We start from the raw sequence: 21,121 nt of genomic DNA, 5'->3' as shown, positions 1-21,121 counted from the left end.
GCTGCAGGCTGCCTAATGCAATGGTGTCAGCGCAATGGAAGTGGCTGCTCCTGCATGCACCGGTGCCTTGGCCACTGCCATGCCCATCTTCACCATGCAACAGTGCTGCAGCAGTGTTGTCTCAAGCTGGGGGGGGGGGGGGGGCACCTGCACAATGGACACTTGCAAACACCAAGTCAACAGCACAGATTCAGGCCCCCTTGCCTCGCTGTTTCCATGGCAACCAATCTACACCATCCCATTTACCAGCGCTTGCTCTGTAGCCCTCAGTTGCTTGGCAATTCGACTCTTTGCTATACATGTTGAGAGAGTCACTGACCCCTCCACCTTCCTGGGTAGTGCATTCTGGATCCCAACCGAACACAGGGTGAAAATGGGCCTTCTTCCTATCCCGTTAAATTAGCTTGGCACAACATGGTTCCTGTGCTGTAATGTCTGATGTTCTAGACTTTTTACTCTTTATCCTAAACCCATGTTCTCTAGTATTGGAGATGGGGAAAAGTCTCCCATTTACCCCATCTTTACCCTTCAGAGGGTGGCAGGGTAGTGTGGTGGTTAGCACAGCGCCTTACAGTCCCATTGACCCAGGCTTAATCCCTGCCGCTCGCTGCCTGTAAGGAGTTTGCAAGCTCTCCCTGTGACCATATGGGTTTTCTCCGGGTGCTCCGGTTTCCTCCCACAGACGTACCAGTCGGTAGGTTAATTGGTAATTGTACATTGACCTATGATTAGGCTAGGGTTAAACTGGGAGATGTTGGACGGCTCAGCTTGAAGGGCTGGAAGGGCCTACTCCATACTGTATCTCAATAAATTAAAACAATTACTGTGTATACCTCAGTCTAGTCCCCACCTTAGCCTCCTTTGCTCCAGGTAAAACAAATTCAGCCTACCTAGTCTCCCCTCATGACTGAATTGCTCTATCCCAGGCAATATCCTGGTGAAGCTCCCCTGTACCCTGTCTAGTGCAATCAAGTCCTTCCTATAGTGTGGGTCCCTGACCTGCACAATTGAACTCTGGGACAAAACCAATGTTAAAAGTTGCACCATAACCCGCCTGCTTTCATCTTCTATGAACTAGCTAATAAACTGAAGCAACACCCACAAAATGGTGGAGGAACTCAGCAGGTCAGGCAACATCTATGAAGGGAAATAAATGGTCGCCATTTTGAGCCACAGGTCATTAATTAGGACATTATGTGTTCTGATGAGGGGTCTGGGCCTGAACCGTTGCCTGTTTCTTCCCCTCCATAGATGCTGCCTGACCTGTTGAGCTCCTCCATCACTCTGTGGGTGTTGCTGAAGAAGTCCAGAATCTCCTTTGTCTAATGAGCATCTTGCCTTCTTCATCTCTTTATCTACCTGTGCTGTCACCTCCAGAGCTGCTTGAACCTATACACCAACATCCCTCTGTTCCTCCGTTCTTTCCAGGGCCCATTCATTTCTGTAAGTGTGTCACCACCTCCCCTCTTCCTTCAGGGCTGACCTGCTGTGATTGAAAGGACCACCGACCTCCATGAAATAAGAAATAAACATGGAACTTGCTGGAAATGCCCAGCAGGTCAGGCAGCATCTGTGGAGGGAGCCCGTGGAAGCAAAGCTTATGGGGTTCACCAGGCTTACCTTCCGGGGGGACCACAGGTAGGCTCAAGGGAACAAAAAGACAAGAGAACAATGGGTGTTGGTTTTGCAGCACAAAGGCTATTCACGTCACCTAATGGATGGGAAGGGTAGGTCTGGAATTACATGCTTGAGATGCGGCAGGGAACATTCTACCAGAATTTTACCAACATTTCAACATTTTCACACCCAGGAACATCAATCGTTCCGACAAAGGATTCCTGACCTGAAAAGTTAGATCATTTTGCTTTCCCAAAGGCTGACCTGCTGAGTGCTTCCAACATTTTCTGGTTTTAAGTCCAATCATAAGTTGGCCTGAGTCCCATTTGGTCAACAGACCCCATTCTGAGGCAAATTTGACCAAAAGAGCACACCCCAAGGCTGGTTTGACCAACAGACACCAGTCTGATTCCTAATTGACCAAAAGACCAAATTCTGAGACCTAATTGACCAAAAGGCCCCAATCCAATAGACCCCAGCGTGCCTAACTGAGCAATGGACCCCAACCTGAGGCCATTTTGGCCTACGTGCAACTTGATCAACGGACCCTAATCTGAGGCAAATTTGACCAACAGACCCTAACCTCTGTCACTGGTGTTATGTGACAGGCTCGGAGAACAGAAGGAGGAGATGGAGCTGTGCTTAGCCCTCTTAGCCCATAGCTCACTAATACTTCACCAAAAACCCAAAATTTTCATAAATCATCAGATTCTCCAGGTTAAACAAGCAGCTCTAAAATCTTGAACTCAGTGAGCACTCTCAGTACCAATAGATCTTTCCAATTCATTCAGTGAAGTGTAAACCCGGTGTGAGTAACGTTGTGCAGCACACCCTCTGAGCCAAAAAGGAGTCACAATTGCCCCTTCCAGACATGAAGGCCCTAAGGGCTTGGTGACTAATCTGTATATAGTGCCATATTCTCTGCTCCCTGTTCCCTGCCGCTCCTATGGAAGCAGAGACCCCTCGATACTATTGAGAGACTTCTACTTTTTCTGTAGAAGTGTCAGGGGACGTGGAGAGAGAGACAGAACTCCACTGCCTTTCGTGCACCATTGTGGTCACACACTGTTCATACAACGCCTGTTCCGCCCTGATCACCCCACCACTCTGGGGACAATCTCTCCGAAAAGTCCTCGTCGTTACCTCAGTAATAACCCAGGACCATGCTTGCAGAATCCAAAGGCTATAAATCATCAGTCCATTAGCGAAAAAACACATTAATAGGCTGTAGTACAGCACCCACATCTAAATATGCAAATAGAGTTAATTAGCTCTGTTGGAACATCAAAAAATGGGAGCCTTATTTTTATGGAACAGAATAACTGATCCCATTAGGGACAACAAATAAATTAATTAATTATGCTAATCAGACCAAATTTGCTGTGCAAATTTTATTAATTACTAATTAGTCTCCCAGTACACAAAAGCTGTAAAACTTTTAGGAAACTTTGGGAGCTTAGCTTGAATAATTTTTAGAAATATTGTACCAAAGTTGTGATAAAAACAGGTTCCCAGCTGAAAGACCATAAGACATAGGAACAGAATTAGGCCACTCAGCCCATCGAGATTTATTATCCATCTCAATCCCATTCTCTTACCGTAATCTTTGATGCTTTTACTCATCAATAACCTATCAACCTCCAATTTAAATATAACCAATGAACTGGCTTCTATGGCCATCTGTAGCAATGAATTCCACTGATTCTGCATACTCTGGCTAAATAAATTCCTCCTCATCTATGTTCTAAAGGGACACTCTCTGGTCCTAAACTCCTGCATGATGGGAAGCATCTTCTCCACATCCACTCTATCAAGACCTTTCAATATTCGACAGGTTTCAATGAGACCCACTCGTTCTTCGAATCTCCAATGAATACAGGCCCAGAACCATTAAATGCTCTTTACGTATTAGGCATTGAAATGTTAAAGGTGGCTCATTAACCTTCAGCTTCCAACAACTGAAACTCATCTGAATGCACAACGTGTACTTGGGAGGAGCCGGTCCAGTTAAATAGAGATGTCTATCTGTCAAGCACGGAAGACCAGCAGCAGAATCTATTTCACTTTAACTACAATCAATGCTCAGAGCATGATGAATCTTCAGCAGTCTCTTTCCCAGGAGCTCAGTAAACGGTAACTCAGAGACTGAGATCAAAAGATTATTTAGTACACTGGAAATCTAACGGCAATTAGGCCTTTCTCATTTTAGTACTTGTCCAAATAACAGCCAGATGTCGTGGTACATATTGCTACCAACGACATAGGGAGGAGGTCCTGAAAACAGGGAGCTAGGAAGGAAGTTGAGAAGCAGGACCTCAAAGGTAGTAATCTTGGGATTACTGCCTGTGCCATGCGACAGTGAGTACAGTATAGGAATAGAATGAGGTGGAGGATAAATGCGTGGCTGAAGGATTGGAGCAGGGGGAAGGGATTCAGATTTTTGGATCCTTGAGACCTCCTTTGGGGAAGGCATGACCTGTACAAAAAGGACAGGTTGCACCTGAATCTGAGGGGGACCAATATCCTGGTAGGGAGGTTTGGTAAGGCTATTGGGGAGAGTTTAAAGTAGAATTGCTGGGGAACCGAACTGAAGAGATGGAGGAAGGGATGGTTAGAGAAAAGAGAAAGCTTGGAGACAGTGCAAGAGGGAAGATTGGCAGGTGATAGAGAAGGGATCTTGCTGATTGTAGGGATGACTTACAGCAGATTGAAAAGCTTGAGCATATAGACATTAAGAAAGAGGATGTGCTGGAGCTTTTGGAAAGCATCAAATTGTTTTAAGTCTCCAGAACCGGAGGAGAAATACCTCAGGCTACTGTGGGAGGCGAGGGAGGAGATTGCTGAGCCTCTGGCGATGATCTTTGCATCATCAATGGGGGCGGGAGAGGTTCCGGTGGATTAGAGGTTTGCAGATGTTGTTCCCTTATTCAAGAAAGGGAGTAGAGATAGCCCAGGAAATTATAGACTAGTGAGTCTTACCTCAGTGGTTGGTAATTTGATGGAAAAGATCCTGAGAGGCAGGATTTATGATCATTTGGAGAAGCATAATATGATTAGGAATAGTCAGCATGGCTTTGTCAAAGGCAGTTTGTGCCTTACGAGCCTGATTGAATTTTTTGAGGATGTGACTAAACACATTGATGAAGGTAGACCAATAGATGTAGTGTATATGGATTTCAGCAAGGTATTTGATAAAGTACCCCATGCAAGGCTTATTGAGAAAGTAAGGAGGCATGGGATCCAAGGGGACCTTGCTTTGTGGATCCAGAATTGGCTTGCCCACAGAAGGCAAAGAGTGGTTGTAGACGGGTCATATTCTGCATGGAGGTTGGTGATTCAGGGATCTGTTCTGGGACCCCTTCTCATTGTGATTTTTATAAATGACCTGGATGAGGAAGTGGAGGGATGGGTTAGTAAATTTGCTGATGACACAAAGGTTGGGGGTGTTGTGGGTTGTGTGGAAGGCTGTCAGAGGTTACAGCGGGACATCGATAGGATGTAAAACAGGGCTGAGAAGGGGCAGATGGAGATCAACCCAGATAAGTGTGAGGTGGTTCATTTTGGTAGGTCAAATATGATGGCAGAATATAGTATTAATGGTAAGACTCTTGGCAGTGTGGCGGATCAGAGGGATCTTCGGGTCCAAGTCCATAGCTGCGCAGGTTGATTCTGTGGTTAGGAACACATATGGTGCATTGGCCTTCATCAACCGTGGGATTGAGTTTAAGAGCCAAAAGTTAATGTTACAGCTATATAGCACCCTGGTCAGACCCCATTTGGAGTACTAAGCTCAGTTCTGGTCACCTCACTACAGGAAAGATGTGGAAATTATAGAACGCAAACACGAGGAAACCTGCAGATGCTGGAATTTCAAGCGACACACAAGAAACGTCAACTGTACCTCTTCTTGGAAATTATAGAAAGGGTGCAGAGGAGATTTACAAGGATGTTGCCTGGATTGGGGAGCATGCCTTATGAGAATAGGTTGAGTGAACTCTGCCTTTTCTCCTTGGAGCGGCGGAGGATGAGGGGTGACCTGATAGAGGTGTATAAGATGATGACAGGCATTGATTGTGTGGATAGTCAGAGGCTTTTTCCCAGGGCTAAAATGGCTGACATGAGAGGGCGCAGTTTTAAGGTGCTTGGAAGCAGGTACAGAGGAGATGTGAGGGGTAGGTTTTTTATGCAGAGTGGTGAGTGCATGGAATGGGCTGCCGGCAACGGTGGTGGAGGCAAATACGATAGGGTCTTTTAAGAGACTCCTGGATAGGTACATGGAGCTTAGAAAAATAGAGGGCTATGGTTAACCCTAGGTAATTTCTCAAGTAAGGACATGTTCAGCACAGCTTTGTGGGCCGAAGGGCCTGTATTGTGCTGTAGGTTTTCTATGATTTCTATCTTTTAAATGTAATTGTATCTGCTTCCATTACCTCCTCCAGCAGTTCATGCCAGATCTTCACCATCCTTTGAAGAATGTATTTTCATATGAAGTTTAATTTTATTTATTTAGAGATACAGTATGGTAACAGGCCCTTCTGGCCTAAACTGCCTACGCCAGCCCAAATACCACCCATGTGACCAATTAACCTAACCTGTAGGGCTTAGGACTGTGGAAGAAAGCCAGAGCACCCAGGAAATAAAATACCATGCGGTGGCAGGGGGAACATATAAACTCCTCACAGCCAGTGGAAGAATTGAACCAGCGTCACAGGTACCGTGCCAACTGCTATACTACTGCATGAAAAACCAGCCCCTTAGATCTCTGGACTGTCAGAGCTGCAGGGGATATCATGACTAGGCAGGAAAGTAGAAAAGGTTTAGATCAGCCGTGATCATGGCAAAATGATTCTCAAGGCTGTATATGGTGATGTATATGTACTTCGATAATGAACTTACTCTGAACTTTGAAGGCAAGCTAGCAGGGCTGAATGGCCTACTCCTACTCACACACTCACACCGCTGACATGCTCCCAGTCAGTGGTAGAAAAGCTCAGGGAAAAAAGGGCCGGACCATCATGAATGCTTATGCCAAAGTTCAAAGTAAAATTTATTATCAGAGTACTTATATGTCTCCACATACAAGCCTGAGAATCTTTTTCTCTTTCTGTGGGCATACTTAGCAAACTTATAGAACAGTAACTGTAAACTGTAAACATCAGGAACTGTTAATTGTAAAGAAACTGTGTAAATGCAGATATAAATAAATAGCAATAAATAACGAGCATTAAATAACAATATAACAGGGTCCTTAAATGAGTGTTCAATAACCTGACGGTTGAGGAACATTGAGCAAGATACCTGGTGAGGTTGTATAGTTATAGAGCCCAGAGGCACAACTTCAGCCTACCTCGTCCACTGGTACCCGGATGGCTATCCAAGCTAGTTCCATTTTCATTCTGGCATCTGACCTCTTCCTTTCCAGTCCTGATGAAGAGCCTCGGCCTGAAACGCTGACTGTTTATTCATTTCCATTGGTGCTGCCTGACCTGCTGAGTTTCTCCAGCATTTTGTGTGTGTGTGCGTGTGTGTTGCTTGAATTTCCAGCATCTGCTGATTTTCTTGTGTTTGTGCTACCTCTTAAATGTTAATGTCCTTGCCTCAACCAATTCCTCTGGTAGTTAAAATTATGAGGGGGATTGACAGAGTTGACGTGGATAGGCTTTTTCCATTGAGAGTGGGGAAGATTCAAACAAGAGGACATGAGTTGAGAGTTAAAGGACAAAAGTTTAGGGGTAACATGAGGGGGAACTGCTTTACTCAGAGAGTGGTAGCTGTGTGGAACGAGCTTCCAGCAGAAGTGGTTGAGGCAGGTTTGATGTTGTTGTTTAAAGTTAAATTGGATAGTTATATGGACAGGAAAGGAATGGAGGGTTATGGGCTGAGTGCAGGTCGGGGGGACTAGGTAACAGTAAGAGTTCGGCACGGACTAGAAGGGCCGAGAAGGCCTGTTTCCGTGCTGTAATTGTTATATGGTTATATAGTTCATTTCATACTGACCACTCTCTGCATGCAAAAGTTGCTCCTCATTCTCCTATTAAGTTTCTCCTCTCTTCCCTCTCACCATCAACATGGGCTGTCTGTAACATCTAATGAAGGGTGGAATTTTGCTCATTTTGGAGACCTTCCCTGCCGTTCCTCGAATGGTGTTGTACCTGGGGCTTGGTTTTAATGCCCATTCCCAGGAGCAGCACCTCGGACAGCGCTGTACTCTCCCGGTACTAGAGGTACTCAACAGTGAAAATTCCTCGTGTCTTGCCTACCACCCCGTGAGCCTTGGGTATATTTAAAGCAGACGTTCACGATTAGTAAGGGCATCAAAAGTTACAGGGGGAAGGTAGGAAAATTAGGTTGAGAGGAGTAATGAGTCAGCCATGATGGAATTGCGGAGCAAACTCGATGGGCCAAATGGCCTAATTCTGTTCCTATGTCTTAAGGTCTAAACTTTAGGCCGTAAGATCTTAAGACATACAAGCAGTATTAGATTCTAAAGTATTTTGCTGTCTTTGAAGAGCTTTGGGACATTTTAAGAGACGTGACAGAAATCCAGCCAGAATTATTCTGCTGGAACAGCAAGTGTTTGGACCACCATTCAATAATATCAGGGCTGAACCAATCCTGGCCTCAACATCATTTCCTATCGTTTGTCTCCCCTGTAGTTTAACTATCAATTTCCACCTTGAATATATTCAGTGACTCCGCCTCTGCAGCACTCTGGGCAGAGAATTCCAAAGATTCCCAACCTTCTGAGAGAAGAAATTCCTTCTGATATTCTGATACTGCCCTGTGCTACTTTTACAGATCCCCAGGCCCTTGTTTACAAGGGCCTCAGGCTAGAAGTGGATAGCTCTCCAACTAAATAAATTATCCTCACTTAAGGACCTGACTGGTCTTAAACTCTGCAGGGAAGCTGTCAGGAATGTCACTTGTAAACGCTTTAAGTACCTCAACAGAAGAAGACGAAGAAGGAAATAATAAACATTTATTTGCTTTTCAATTGTCTCCGCAACACAGTAAAGAGCAGCAGGATATTTAACCCACTGGGCCTTTGAAGGCTCCCCACAATCAGCCCCATCCATTGCAGACCTGCCAGTCTTTCATCCCACAACATCCATTTTATACAGGACCCAGACACAGGAGCATCACAAAGTCACAGAGAGATAGAAACAGACTCTTCAGCCCATTGAGTACAAACTCACCATCAACATTAGATTTATTGTCACTGTCTTATATGATGTGATATTTGCTGTTTTTGCAACAGTAGTACACTACAAATACATAAAACATTACAAAATAAATAATTATTGCAAAAAAGGAATAATGCTGTAGCGTTCATGGACTGTACAGAAATCTGATGGTGGATGGTTTCTGAATCATTGAGTGCGGGGCTTCAGGCTCCCTAACCCCTCCCAGCGTCCAGGACGTCTTCAAAGTGCAATGCCTCAAAAAGGTGGAATCCATCATTAAGGACCCCCATTCACCCAGGTCAGGCCCTCTTCTCATTGCTACCGTCGGGGAGGAGGTACAGGAGCCTGAAGGCACACACCCCACGATTCAGGAACAACTTCTCCACCACCCCCCCAACCGCCATCAGATTTCTGAGCGGACATTGAACACATGAACACCACCTCATTATATTTTTTTCATTTTTGCACGACTTACTTAATTTAACTTACTAAATATATATGTGGTGTGTAAGTGGAACAGGTCAAAAGCTTTAAGTTCCTCAGGGTCAATATCACAAATGACCTGACTTGGTCCAACCAAGCAGAGTTCACTGCCAAAAAGGCCCACCAGCGCCTTTACTTCCTGAGAAAACTAAAGAAATTTGGCCTGTCCCCTAAAACCCTCACTAATTTTTATAGATGCACCGTAGAAAGCATTCTTCTAGGGTGCATCACAACCTGGTATGGAAGTTGTCCTGTCCAAGACCGGAAGAAGCTGCAGAAGTTCGTGAACACGGCGCAGCACATCACACAAACCAATCTTCCGTCCTTGGACTCACTTTACACCGCACGCTGTCAGAGCAGTGCTGCCAGGATAATCAAGGACACGACCCACCCAGCCAACACACCTTTTGTCCCTCTTCCCTCCGGGAGAAGGCTCAGGAGCTTGAAGACTCGTACAGCCAGATTTGGGAACAGCTTCTTTCCAACTGTGATAAGACTGCTGAACGGATCCTGACCCGGATCTGGGCCGTACCCTCCAAATATCCGGACCTGCCTCTCGGTTTTTTTGTACTACCTTACTTCCCATTTTTCTATTTTCTATTTATGATTTATAATTTAAATCTTTAATATTTACTAATTTTAACTATTTTTAATATTTAATATTTGTAATCCAGGGAGTGTGAAGCACAGAATCAAATATCGCTGTGATGATTGTATGTTCTAGTACCAATTGTTTGGCGACAATATATAGTATATATATTGTAAATTAGTCTTTTCTTATTATGTATGCAATGTACTGCTTTCACATAACAAAATTCACAACGTACGTCAGTGATATTAAAGCTGACTCTGATGGCATGTCCTTGGTGTTGATGCTCCTTTGTAAAGGATGGTGGCACCTCTTGAAGATGCCCTCCGCCCCACAACAATCACATATTTAACACATCCTACTTATGTTCCTTAAGGTTGTCCTGGATGGGGGAGGTAGTAGAGATAAGCTCCCACTACCTATTCAATGCTACCAATGGGGGTACATCTCAAATAGCCTCTGACAACCAAGTCCAGCTCCTGGTCTTCATGTGTGGCTTAGCTACTAAACCCAGTGGAACTGTTTCTACTGACAGGAGAAGGGTCAACTGCATGTTAAAACCAGCGAGGGCTCATCAACTGTGGTCGGTAGCTCATCTAGAAGGAAAACGCTGATCTCAAACCTCCGCTGTCTTGCGGTTGTACCCACTCAGGGGGTAGGCTTTGGGAGTAAACCCCGAGGAAAAGTAGGGAGCTGGATTCCCTGAGACGGTCCTATACTGAGTTCAATGCTGACTGGCAACTCCTGTGCTGCCAAACTGTATCGGTCTCTGCCATTCCTTTAGATTTGTCAGCTGTGTGGAGAGGTGAGCCTGCTGCATGGGCTACAGTCTACTCTCCGTATCGTACTGCCTTGGCTCGAGTACTAGCTTGCTTATCACGTATACAGCTGGGAACCAATATCCATGGTTGACCCTGACCAACGGAGGGCCTGAACTCTAATCCATTTTATAGCTATCATCTCATAGCCTGATTCAACCACACTTTATGGCCAATTTACAATTCCCTACCTGCACGTCTTTAGGACACGGGAGGAAACTAGAGCACCAGGAGGAAACCCATGCAGTCACAGAGAGAACTTGCAAACTCCACACGAGTAGTGCCCGAGGCAAGGATTGAACCCAGGACTCTGGGGCTATGAGGTAGCGTCTCTACCGAGAAGCGAGAATTGATACTGAGTCACAGAGGGTGAGTTTTGCCTGTTCCAAAACACAGTAGCGTATTGGTTAGCACAGCACTTTACAGTACCAGCGACCCGTGTTCATTTCCCGCTGCTGCCTGTAAGGGGTTTGTACATTCTCCATGTGGGTTTCTTCCAGGTGTTCCTGTTTCCTCCCAAAGACATTCCAGTTGGTAGGTTAATTGGTCATTGTAAATTGTACCATGATTAGGCTAGCATTAAATTGGGGATTGCTGGGCAGCATGGCTTGAAGGGCTGGAAGGGCCTTCTCCGTGCTGTCATCTCAATCAATCAATCAATCAATAAATAAAATTAACTGAACTACTGGCCATGAGTGGACACCAGAGATGGTGGGGGTATCCACTTGTACTGATCCCCAAGCACTGCTCTGGGGAAGATGCTCTCTAATGGCCAACACTGGTTGGGAGTTGCCACTTTATCAGAATCCCCACTCTGGTCTAACACCTCAACCCAACGCTGACATTCCCCACTGGATCATGGGACAACGATCAGATCCTGCCCTCGCTCCACAGCCAAGGATGCTGAGGTCAATTAGAGAGTAAAGAGGAGATTTACTGGGATGCTGTCTGGATTACTGAGCTTGTTCTATGAGGGTACGTTGAGCAAGATAGGGTTTTTTTCCTCTTTGGCGCGAAGGAGGATGAGAGGTGACGACAGAGGCGTACAAGATAATAAGAGGCATAGATGGCCAGGGGATTTTCCCAGGGTGGAAATGGCTAATATGAGGGCACATATGGTAACTTTAAGGTGATTGGAGGAAAGTATAGGGGAGGCTGTTTTCAGGATGTGGGGGAACACCCTGCCAGGGGTGGTAGTAGAGCAGATTCATTAGGAACATTTAAGAGATCGGCTCATCACGGATGAAAGAAAAAATAGGAAGGAAGTGTTAAATTGATCTTGGAGTAGGTCAAGGAGTCAGCATAACACTGTGGGTCAAATTGCCTGCACTGTGCTTAATGTTCTATGTTCTAGAGGCTGTTCTGTAATGTTCTATGTTGTTGGGCTGGCCAAGCCAGATCCAATCTAGGAGTCACCCTAGCCCCCAACCCCCCCCCCACTCAAATACGAGCAGAAGCTCACTCGTCCTCTCAGACCTGCCCTGTCACTCAATATCATCATGGCTCTTGATTTCACCAGAACCATTTAGTGGAGGAATGTTTCCTATGCATCTTAGTTTTAAATGCAGTTTCAGCCGGATTTTAGTATTAGACATTCTTCAGTTCTGGCATTTTTGAGGCTGAAACATACGCTATTGGATTGTAAACACAAAATACTCTGTAGATGCTGGGGTCCTGATGAGGGGTTCCGGCCCGAAACGTTGACTGATCGTTTCCACAGATGCTGCCTGACCTGCTGAGTTCCTCCAGCGTGTTGTGAGTGTCGCTGTTGGATTGTGCAAGGTACTATTGAAAGGGATCTCTGGGGGGGGGGGGAACATGTCAAGGACTATGAAGGTGATCGAAACATTGGTGAAAGAGCAGATTATAAAGGATGAGGAAGTGGCGAGGTTTCTGGTGTGAATTCAAGATGCCGGGCATGGCAGCCGAAACCCTTGCAACTGACGACAGATGTACAACAGCAGGACTCAGGTGCAGGTATTTTGGAAGGCGGAGAGTTGCTGAGGGGGATGTGAACGAGTCACGGGGACCAGGGTGGGCACTTCCCTTGCACTCAGCCACTCCTGTCGCAACACTGGACAGTTTGGGTGGCTGACAGGATTCCAGCAGGCTAATCCGACAAGGACACATTCCTGAGGATCACTTACACTGGGCCTGACGACGTCTGATTCCATCACACATGATGTACAGAGAGTTCAATTCCTAACAAAAGCCTATTATACTCTCTTATAAGTCAACAGAATTTCCTTGGGCCTGGATCTCACAGGAATTGAAATGTGCTTGGAGTGCATCTTAAATCCAGGCGTGATAAATGTGATTACTTGGATCCTTACTGTACAGTCGGCTGTGTGAAATCGTCCCACCCTGTACAATACAAAATGAGATTTATTTCCCTGAGCCACATGTGTTTAACATAAGGCGTGCTCACATGAAATCCCTGCCATGGTATGGTCCATTAGTGTGCTGCTTGCTGTTTAAGGGGACTAAGAGTCTCATTAACACTCTTGCACAGAAAACATTAATAATCTTGCTGTTTGGACAGCTATTCTCTAACCTTTCGATTTGTCTCTTTCAGACACTGTTACATCAGGCCATCATTCCTGACTACCGTCTCTCGCCCTGGTGAGTTCCAAGTCCTGGTCAGCACTCTAGTGGGTGCTGGTCCTCCCCACCCCACAGTGGTGCAAGAGACTACTCTGACAGGGAGTTACTCCTGCAGTCCTGGGCTATACTTATCCCACCATAACAGCTCCGATGAAGCATGGTAGGAGAAGATATTGACTCAATGGCAAAAATGACCACAGAGAGAGTCATGTCCCAGTTGTGCTCACTGACCCCAGGACATCCCAAGGCTGTGTTGGTCATGGCTGCAAATGACACATTTCACTGTATACTTTGATGTCTATGTGATAAATGAAATGAATCTGAATCTGAATAAGGTGTGTATGAAAGCCAAGTGGTTAAGATGACAGGCCAGAAGTCTACTGGGGCTTCACTGCGAAGGTTCCAATCCTGTCGACCAGGTGCTTTAAACGGCAACATGGTCACCTCGATGGGCGGCACCATTAGCGCAGTGGCTAGCTTGACGCTATCAGAGCGCCCGTGACCCTGGTTCAATTCAGTCATTGTCTGTAAGGAGTTTGTACATTCTCCCTGTTCCTGTGTGGGTTTTCTCCACGCTTCCTCCTACATTTCAAAAGACGTACTGATTAGTAGGTTGACTGTCACATGGCTATAATTAGCCTCATTGGGCCTAAAAGGCCTATTACTGTGCTGTAAAGAGTCATTGAGAAGTACAGCACAGAAGCAAGCCCTTCGGCCTATCTAGTCCATGCCGAAACCAATTAAACTGCCTACTCCCATTGACTTCCACTGGGCACCAGAGACCTCTGTACTTCTACCATCTATGTACCTATCCAAACTCCTCTTAGACTTTGAAATCGAGCTCGCATGAACCACTTGTGCTGGCAGCTCATTCCACACTTCTGAGTAAAAAGTTTCCCCTCACGTTCTCCTTAAATTTTTCACTTTTCACCCTTAATCCATGACCTCTGGTATAGCTCCACCCAACCTCAGAGGAAAAAGCCTGCTTGCATTTACCCTATCTATACCCCTCATCATTTTGTGTACCTCTAACAAATCTCCTCTCAATCTTCTACCTTCTAAAGCATACAGTCCTAATCTATTTAATTCTTTCTCTAAAACTCAGGGTCCTCCAAACCTGGCAACATCCTTATAAATTTTCTCTGTAATAAGTATCTCTAATAAGTCATAAAAAAAACAGTTCAGTTGAAGGGTCCCAGACGGAATGTTAACTATTTCTCTTCCTACAGATTCTGCCTAACCTGTAGAGTGTTTTTAGTTGTGTTTGTTTTATTTCAATGTGACTAAAAAAAATCAGATGACTTCATCAGTCACATTGGATGCACGGCAACTCTGCCAAGTGTTTGCAAGACATTACTTCCTACAAAGCAAAACCCAATAGTATGAATGCCAGCAATGCTTCACTACCAGATGAACTCAATGCCTTCTATGCCTGCTTTGAAAGGGAGAACATAACTACAGCTGTGAAGATCCCTGCTACACCTGGTGACCCCGAGATTTCTGTCTCAGAAGTCGATGTTAGTCTGTCTTTAAAGAGAGTGAACCCTCGCAAGGCAGAAGGTCCTGATGAAGAACCTGGTAAGGCTCTGAAAACTTGTGCCTACCAACTGGTGGGAGTATTCAAGGACATTTTCAACCTCTCACTGCTATGGACGGAAGTTCCCACTTGCTTCAAAAGGCAACAATTAAACCAGTGCCTAAGAAGAATAATGTGAGCTGCCTTAATGACTATCGACCGGTAGTACTCACATCGACAGTGATGAAATGCTTTGAGAGGTTGGTCATGACTAGACTGAACTCCTGCCTCAGCAAGGACCTGGACTCATTGCAATTTGCCTATCGCCACAATAATCGATGGGAGATGCAATCTCAATGGTTCTTCACACTGCCTTAGACCACCTGGACAATACAAACACCTATGTCAGGATGCTGATCATCGATTATAGCTCAGCATTTAATACCATCATTCCCACAATCCTCACTGAGAAGATACAGAACCTGGGCCTTTGTACCTCCCTCTGCAATTGGATCCTCGACTTCCTAACCAGAAGACCACAATTTGCTCAGATTGGTGATAATATCTCCTCCTTGCTGATGATCAACATTGGTGCACCAGGGGTGTGTGCTTAGCCCACCGCTCAACTCTCTTTCTCTCTCTCTCTCTCTCTCTATACACCCATGACTGTGTGGCTAGGCATAGCTCAAATATCATGTATAAATTTGCTGGTGATACAACCATCGTTGGTAGAATCTCAGATGGAGACGAGGGTGTACAGGAGTGAGATATGCCAACTAGTGGAATGGTGTTGCAGCAACAACCTGGCACTCAGCGTCAGTAAGACAAAAGAGCTGACTGTGGACTTCAGGAAGGGTAAGACAAAGGAACATACACCAATCCTCATAGAGGGATCAGGTGGAGAGAGTGAGCAGCTTCAGGTTCCTGGGTGTCAAGATCTCCGAGGACCTAACCTGGTCCCAACATATCGATACAGTTATAAAGAAGGCAAGACAGAGACTATTCTTCATTAGGAGTTTGAAGAGATTTGGTATGTCAACAAATACACTCAAACACTTTTATAGATGTACCATGGAGAGCATTCTGACAGGCTGCATCACAGTCTGGTATGGGAAGGATACTGCACAGGACCAAAAGAAGCTGCAGAGGGTCATAAATTTAGTTGGCTCCATCTTGGGTACGAGCCTACAAAGTACCCAGAACACCTTCAAGGAGCAGTTTCTCAGAAAGGCAACGTCCATTACTAAGGACGTCCAGCACCCAGGGCATGCCCTTTTCTCACTGTTACCATCAGGTAGGAGGTACAGAAGCCTGAAGGCACACACTCAGAGATTTAGGAACAACTTCTTCCCCTCTGCCACCTGATTCCTAAATGGACATTGAACCCGTGAACACTACCTCACTTCTTTAATATACAATTATTTCTGTTTTTTGCATGATTTTATCTATTCAATATACGTATACTATAAATTGATTTACTTATGAAGAAGCTGCAGAAGATCGTGAACACGGCGTAGCACGTTACACAAACCAATCTTCCCCCTTGGACTCACTTTACACCGCACGCTGTCGGAGCAGGGCTGCCAGGATAATCAAGGACACAACCCACCCAGCCAACACACTTTTCATCCCTTTTCCCTCCAGGAGAAGGTTCAGGAGATTGAAGACTCGTACGGCCAGATTTGGGAACAGCTTCTTTCCAACTGTGATAAGACTGCTGAACGGATCCTGACCTGGATCTGGGCCGTACCCGCCAAATATACAGACCTGCCTCTCGGTTTTTTTGCACTACCTTACTTTCCATTTTTCTATTTTCTATTTATAATTTATAATTAACATTTTAAATATTTACTAATTTATACTATTTTTAATATTTAATATTTGTAATCCAGGGAGCGGGAAGCGCAGAATCAAATATCGCTGTGATGATTGTATGTTCTAGTATCAATTGTTTGGTGACAATAAAGTATAAAGTATTATTATTATTATTCTCCTTCTCCTATAGTATGTATTGCATTGAACTGCTTCTATTAAGTTAACAAATTTCACGACACATGCCGGTGATAATAAACCTGATTCTGATTTTGATTGCTGTTTGTGGGAGCTTGCAAAACTTGCAAACATGCCGCATTTCCTTCACTAGCCACTCTGTAAAGTGCTAAGGAAGAACTGCCAGATGCCAAATAAACACCAGTTTCATTTTCCATTTCAGTTACACACAGGAGAGCATCCTCCTATCGAGTTCAAGACCAGCTAATTCTCTTCCAATGAATAAGGTTTCTGACATTATTTAATATTTAGTTCCTGGCTGGAAGAAAGGATTGTTTTTCTTGCATTCTGATTTCTTCCCCTGCTTGTCCTTGAAGGTTTCGACTTCTCTGGAGGGTCACACATTTCCTGTAAGGATACCCTGACCGGTTGCAATGATACTGTTAGATTTCACCAGCAATGAATATTTTACTGCGACAGTGAAGGTTTGGTCATGGTGTGAGCAGGTAATAGATCTTTTTATAACCCTTTCAGACTCTTTTATTACGGGCCCTGAACATAAAATGGAAACGACAGTCTTCCAGCATGGAAAAAGCAGAAACAGGCCCCTCAGCCCGTGCTTCCATGGTGTCAATATCTCTGAGGACCTAATCTGGACCCGACACATCGATGCAACTACAAAGAAGGCACGCCAGCGGCTATATTTCATTCGGAGTTTGAGAAGATTTGGAAAGTCACCAAAGACACTCGCATTCTACAGATGTATTGTGGAGAGCAGTCTAACTGGCCGTATCATCGCCTGGTATCGAGGGGGGGCTACTGCACAGGATCGAAGTAAGCTGCAAAGAGTCATAAACTTAGTCAGCTCCATCACGGGCACTGGCCTCCGCAGTATCCAGGACATCGTCAAGGAGATCTACGTTCTGTTGAAGGGTCCTAAACTTGAAATGTTAGAAGTTCCTCTTTCTACGGATTATGCCCAACCTGTAGAGAGGTCCCACAGGTATCCTTACAGGAAGTGCGTGACCCTCCAGAGAAGCTGAAACCATCAAGGACAAACAGGGGAAGAAATTAGAAAACAACAAATAAGAAAAAATCTTCCAGCCAGGAACTAAATATTAAGTTATGTCAGAAACCTTATTCATTGAAAGAGAACTAGCTGGTCTTGAACTCAATAGGTGGATGCCCTCAGAAAGGCAGCATTCATCATTAAGGGCCTCCATCACCCAGGACATGCCCTCTTCTCACTGCTACCATCAGGAAGGATGTACAGGAGCCGGAAGGCACACACTCAGTGAATCAGGAATAGCTTCGTCCCCTCTGCCATCCAATGCATTCTGAAAAAAATTGCTCCTAGTCTGTCCAACTAGTCTATGTCGAACCATTTAAACTGCCTATTCCCACCGACATGCACTGGGACCACAGCCCTCCATACCTCTACCATCCACGTACCCATCCAAACTTCTCTTTAACGTTGAAATCGAGCTCGTAAGCTCGATTATCATCTTGAATGCAGTGAAGGGCCTGGTAGACTGCAAGACAGCTCACTAGCGTGTAGCCTCATCTGTGGCTTATTTCACTTACTGTTTTACGAGATGTGTTAAACTTATCCATGGGAATGCGAGGGGAGTCCCCTGTTTGGAATCCAACAGCGCTGCTGTTAAAATAGCAATTAAATTTTACGGTCTGTCTGAGTAACTGAGTCTAACATGAGCTGCCGCACACATTCCAGCAGAGAGGCTCAATCCTGCCTCGCTCCACACACCGATGGGTTTTTCTGGTGGAATAGTGGACCAACACTTCAATATTTTGCTTAAATTCAGAAACATGTAGAGCTAACAATCTACTCTTTGTTTGTCCAGTAGTCCTACTGAGAAATGATACTCAGAGGAATAGGCATTGGACAGCACAGTGGCAGAGCTAGTAACACAGTGCCTCACACCACCAGAGATCCTGGTTTAATCTCAGCCTCTGTGTGGTCTGTGTGGAGATTGGTACGGTTTCCTCCCACACTCCAAGGACATGACTGGTGGTAGATTTATTGCCCGTGGTCCAGTTGCATGGTAGAATCTGTGTAGGATTAGTGCAAATTGGATTAGATTAAAAGATTATCTTATTTGTCACATGTACTTCAAAACACTGAAACATACAGTGAAATGCATCATTTATGTCAATGACTTACACAGTCCGAATAATGCCGGGGTAGCCTGTAAGTGTCGCCATGCATCGATGCCAACGTGGCATGCCCGCAACTTACTCACCCTAACACGTGCCTCTTTGAAATGTGGGAGGAAACCCACGTGGTCACAAGGAGAACTTCCAAACTCCTTATAGACAGCGGTGGGAATCGAACGCCGATCGGTGATCCGGTGATGCAAAGTGATTGCACCGACCGCCACGCTATCGTGACACCCCACTGCCTCACCCTCACACCAACAGAGACCTGTGTTCAATTCTGACGGCGATGCTGTCAGTGTGGAGTTTCCATGGTCTCCGTGTGCTCAGGTTTTCTCCCACATCCCAAAGACATGCATGGTGGTAGATTCACTTTCTGCTGTAAATTGCCCCCCGTCTGGGTCAGTGACAGAATCTGGGAGAATTCAATGGAATATCAGGAAGAATTTAAAAATACAGTTAACACAGGATTAGTATAACTGGGTACTTCCTTAGGAGTTTGCGGAGATTGGCATGACATCCGAGACTTTGACATACTTCTCTCGATGTGTAGTAGAGAGGATATTGACTGGCTGCATCACATCTTGGTATGGAAACACCAATGCCCTTGGATGAAAAATCCTACAAAAAGAGGTGGGTATGTCCCAGTCCATCATGGGTAAATCCCTCCCCACCACTGAGCACATCTACGTGAAACGTTGTTGCAGGAAAGCGGCATCCATCATCAGTGACCCCCACCACAGGACGTGCTCTCTCAACCATCAGGCTCTTGAACCAAAGGGGGTAACTTCACTTGCCCCGTCATTGAAATGTTCCCACAACCTGTGGACTCACTTTCAAGGCCTCTTCATCTCATATTCTCAATATTTACTGCTTATTTATTTATTATTATTATTTCATTCTTTTTGCATTTACAGTTTGCTTTCTCCTGCACTATAGCTGAATGCCCAGTTTGTGCAGTCTTTCACTGATTCTGTTACGGTCATTTTTCTGTAGATTTATTGAGTTCGTGTACAAGAAAATGAATCTCAGGATTGTAGATGATGACATATACGTAGTTTGATACTTTGAAATGATGATCCAAGTGGACTTGATGGGCCAAAGGGCCTGTTTCTGGGCTGTAATCTCTCTATGTGTGTCGTTCAGTCTCCCTAGTCTCCATGAGGTCTCCTCTGTGCATGCCATGGTTGCAGTCTCTGAGATATTATTTTGACAACTAAAAAAGGATAACTTTGTGATCACCTCTCTCTACAACCCATCAACCCTCCACAAATCACTCAATACCACTTTCGGTCCTCGTAAACCCTCGGGAACACATTCCATTTGATTAGAACATGACCAATCTGCTTCTTAACGCCATTTGCACATAGGGCTCCTATAAATTTTAACTGCCTTCGCTTTACAAAAATCTATTCATGGTAAAGAATGTCACCATTGTGAAGTTATTTTATAAATTTGAAGATTAGCTGGAGAGTGAGGAATAGAGTTCTGGGCTTCAGGAAGCTTTGAACAGGTCTGGTAGGTTCAAAAAAGGGAAATGGAATGTAATCCGGGGAATTGTGAGGTAATGTGCTTGGAGAAGGGACACAGAACAGGAAGGGCCCTTAGAGCATTGCCGATATTTTGGAATGTCTGAGGCAGCCGGATAAGGTGACTCAGAAGGCTTGCTGAATTGCTGATGGCATAAACATCGATTTCTCAAATTTCCAGCAATTTCTCCTTGCATTTTCAATTGCTCTTTCTGGTTAGCTTCTCACCTTTTCCCTTTTCCTGATTTGCCTCATCAGCTCCCCCCTTCCCTTTCTTCCATAGTCCACTGTCCTCTCCTATTACATTCCTTCTTCTTTAGCCCTTTACCTCTCCACCTATCCACTTTCAGCTTCTTACTTCATAACCCTCCCCCACCCACCTACCGTCCCCAGCACCTGGTCTCACCTATCACCTGCCAGCTTGTACTCCTTCCCCCCTCTCCAGCTTCTCATTCTGGCCCTTCCCCCTTCCTTTCCAGTCCTGATGAAGGGTCTCGGCCCGAAACATCGACTGTTTATTCCTCTCCATAGATGCTGCCTGGCCTACTCGACTCCCTCCAGCATTTTGTGTTGTGTTGTGTTGTTCAAGATTTCTGGATGGCGCAGTGGTGTAGTAG

The 21,121-nt window shown here is 45.1% G+C and overlaps 1 protein-coding gene across 5 annotated transcripts in view; it reads right to left on the bottom strand.

Moving 5' to 3' along the window:
- The window catches only part of kif26ba (kinesin family member 26Ba), a 395,022-nt gene that overhangs the window by 6,309 nt on the left and 367,592 nt on the right, over positions 1-21,121 (bottom strand). The gene's annotated exons all lie outside the window — the stretch shown is intronic.

Source organism: Mobula birostris, chromosome 8, assembly GCF_030028105.1.
Source record: "Mobula birostris isolate sMobBir1 chromosome 8, sMobBir1.hap1, whole genome shotgun sequence".
Classification (NCBI taxonomy): domain Eukaryota; kingdom Metazoa; phylum Chordata; class Chondrichthyes; order Myliobatiformes; family Myliobatidae; genus Mobula; species Mobula birostris.
The sequence above is the reverse complement of the archived record's forward strand: the minus strand, read 5'-3'. Positions and strand labels throughout refer to the sequence as shown.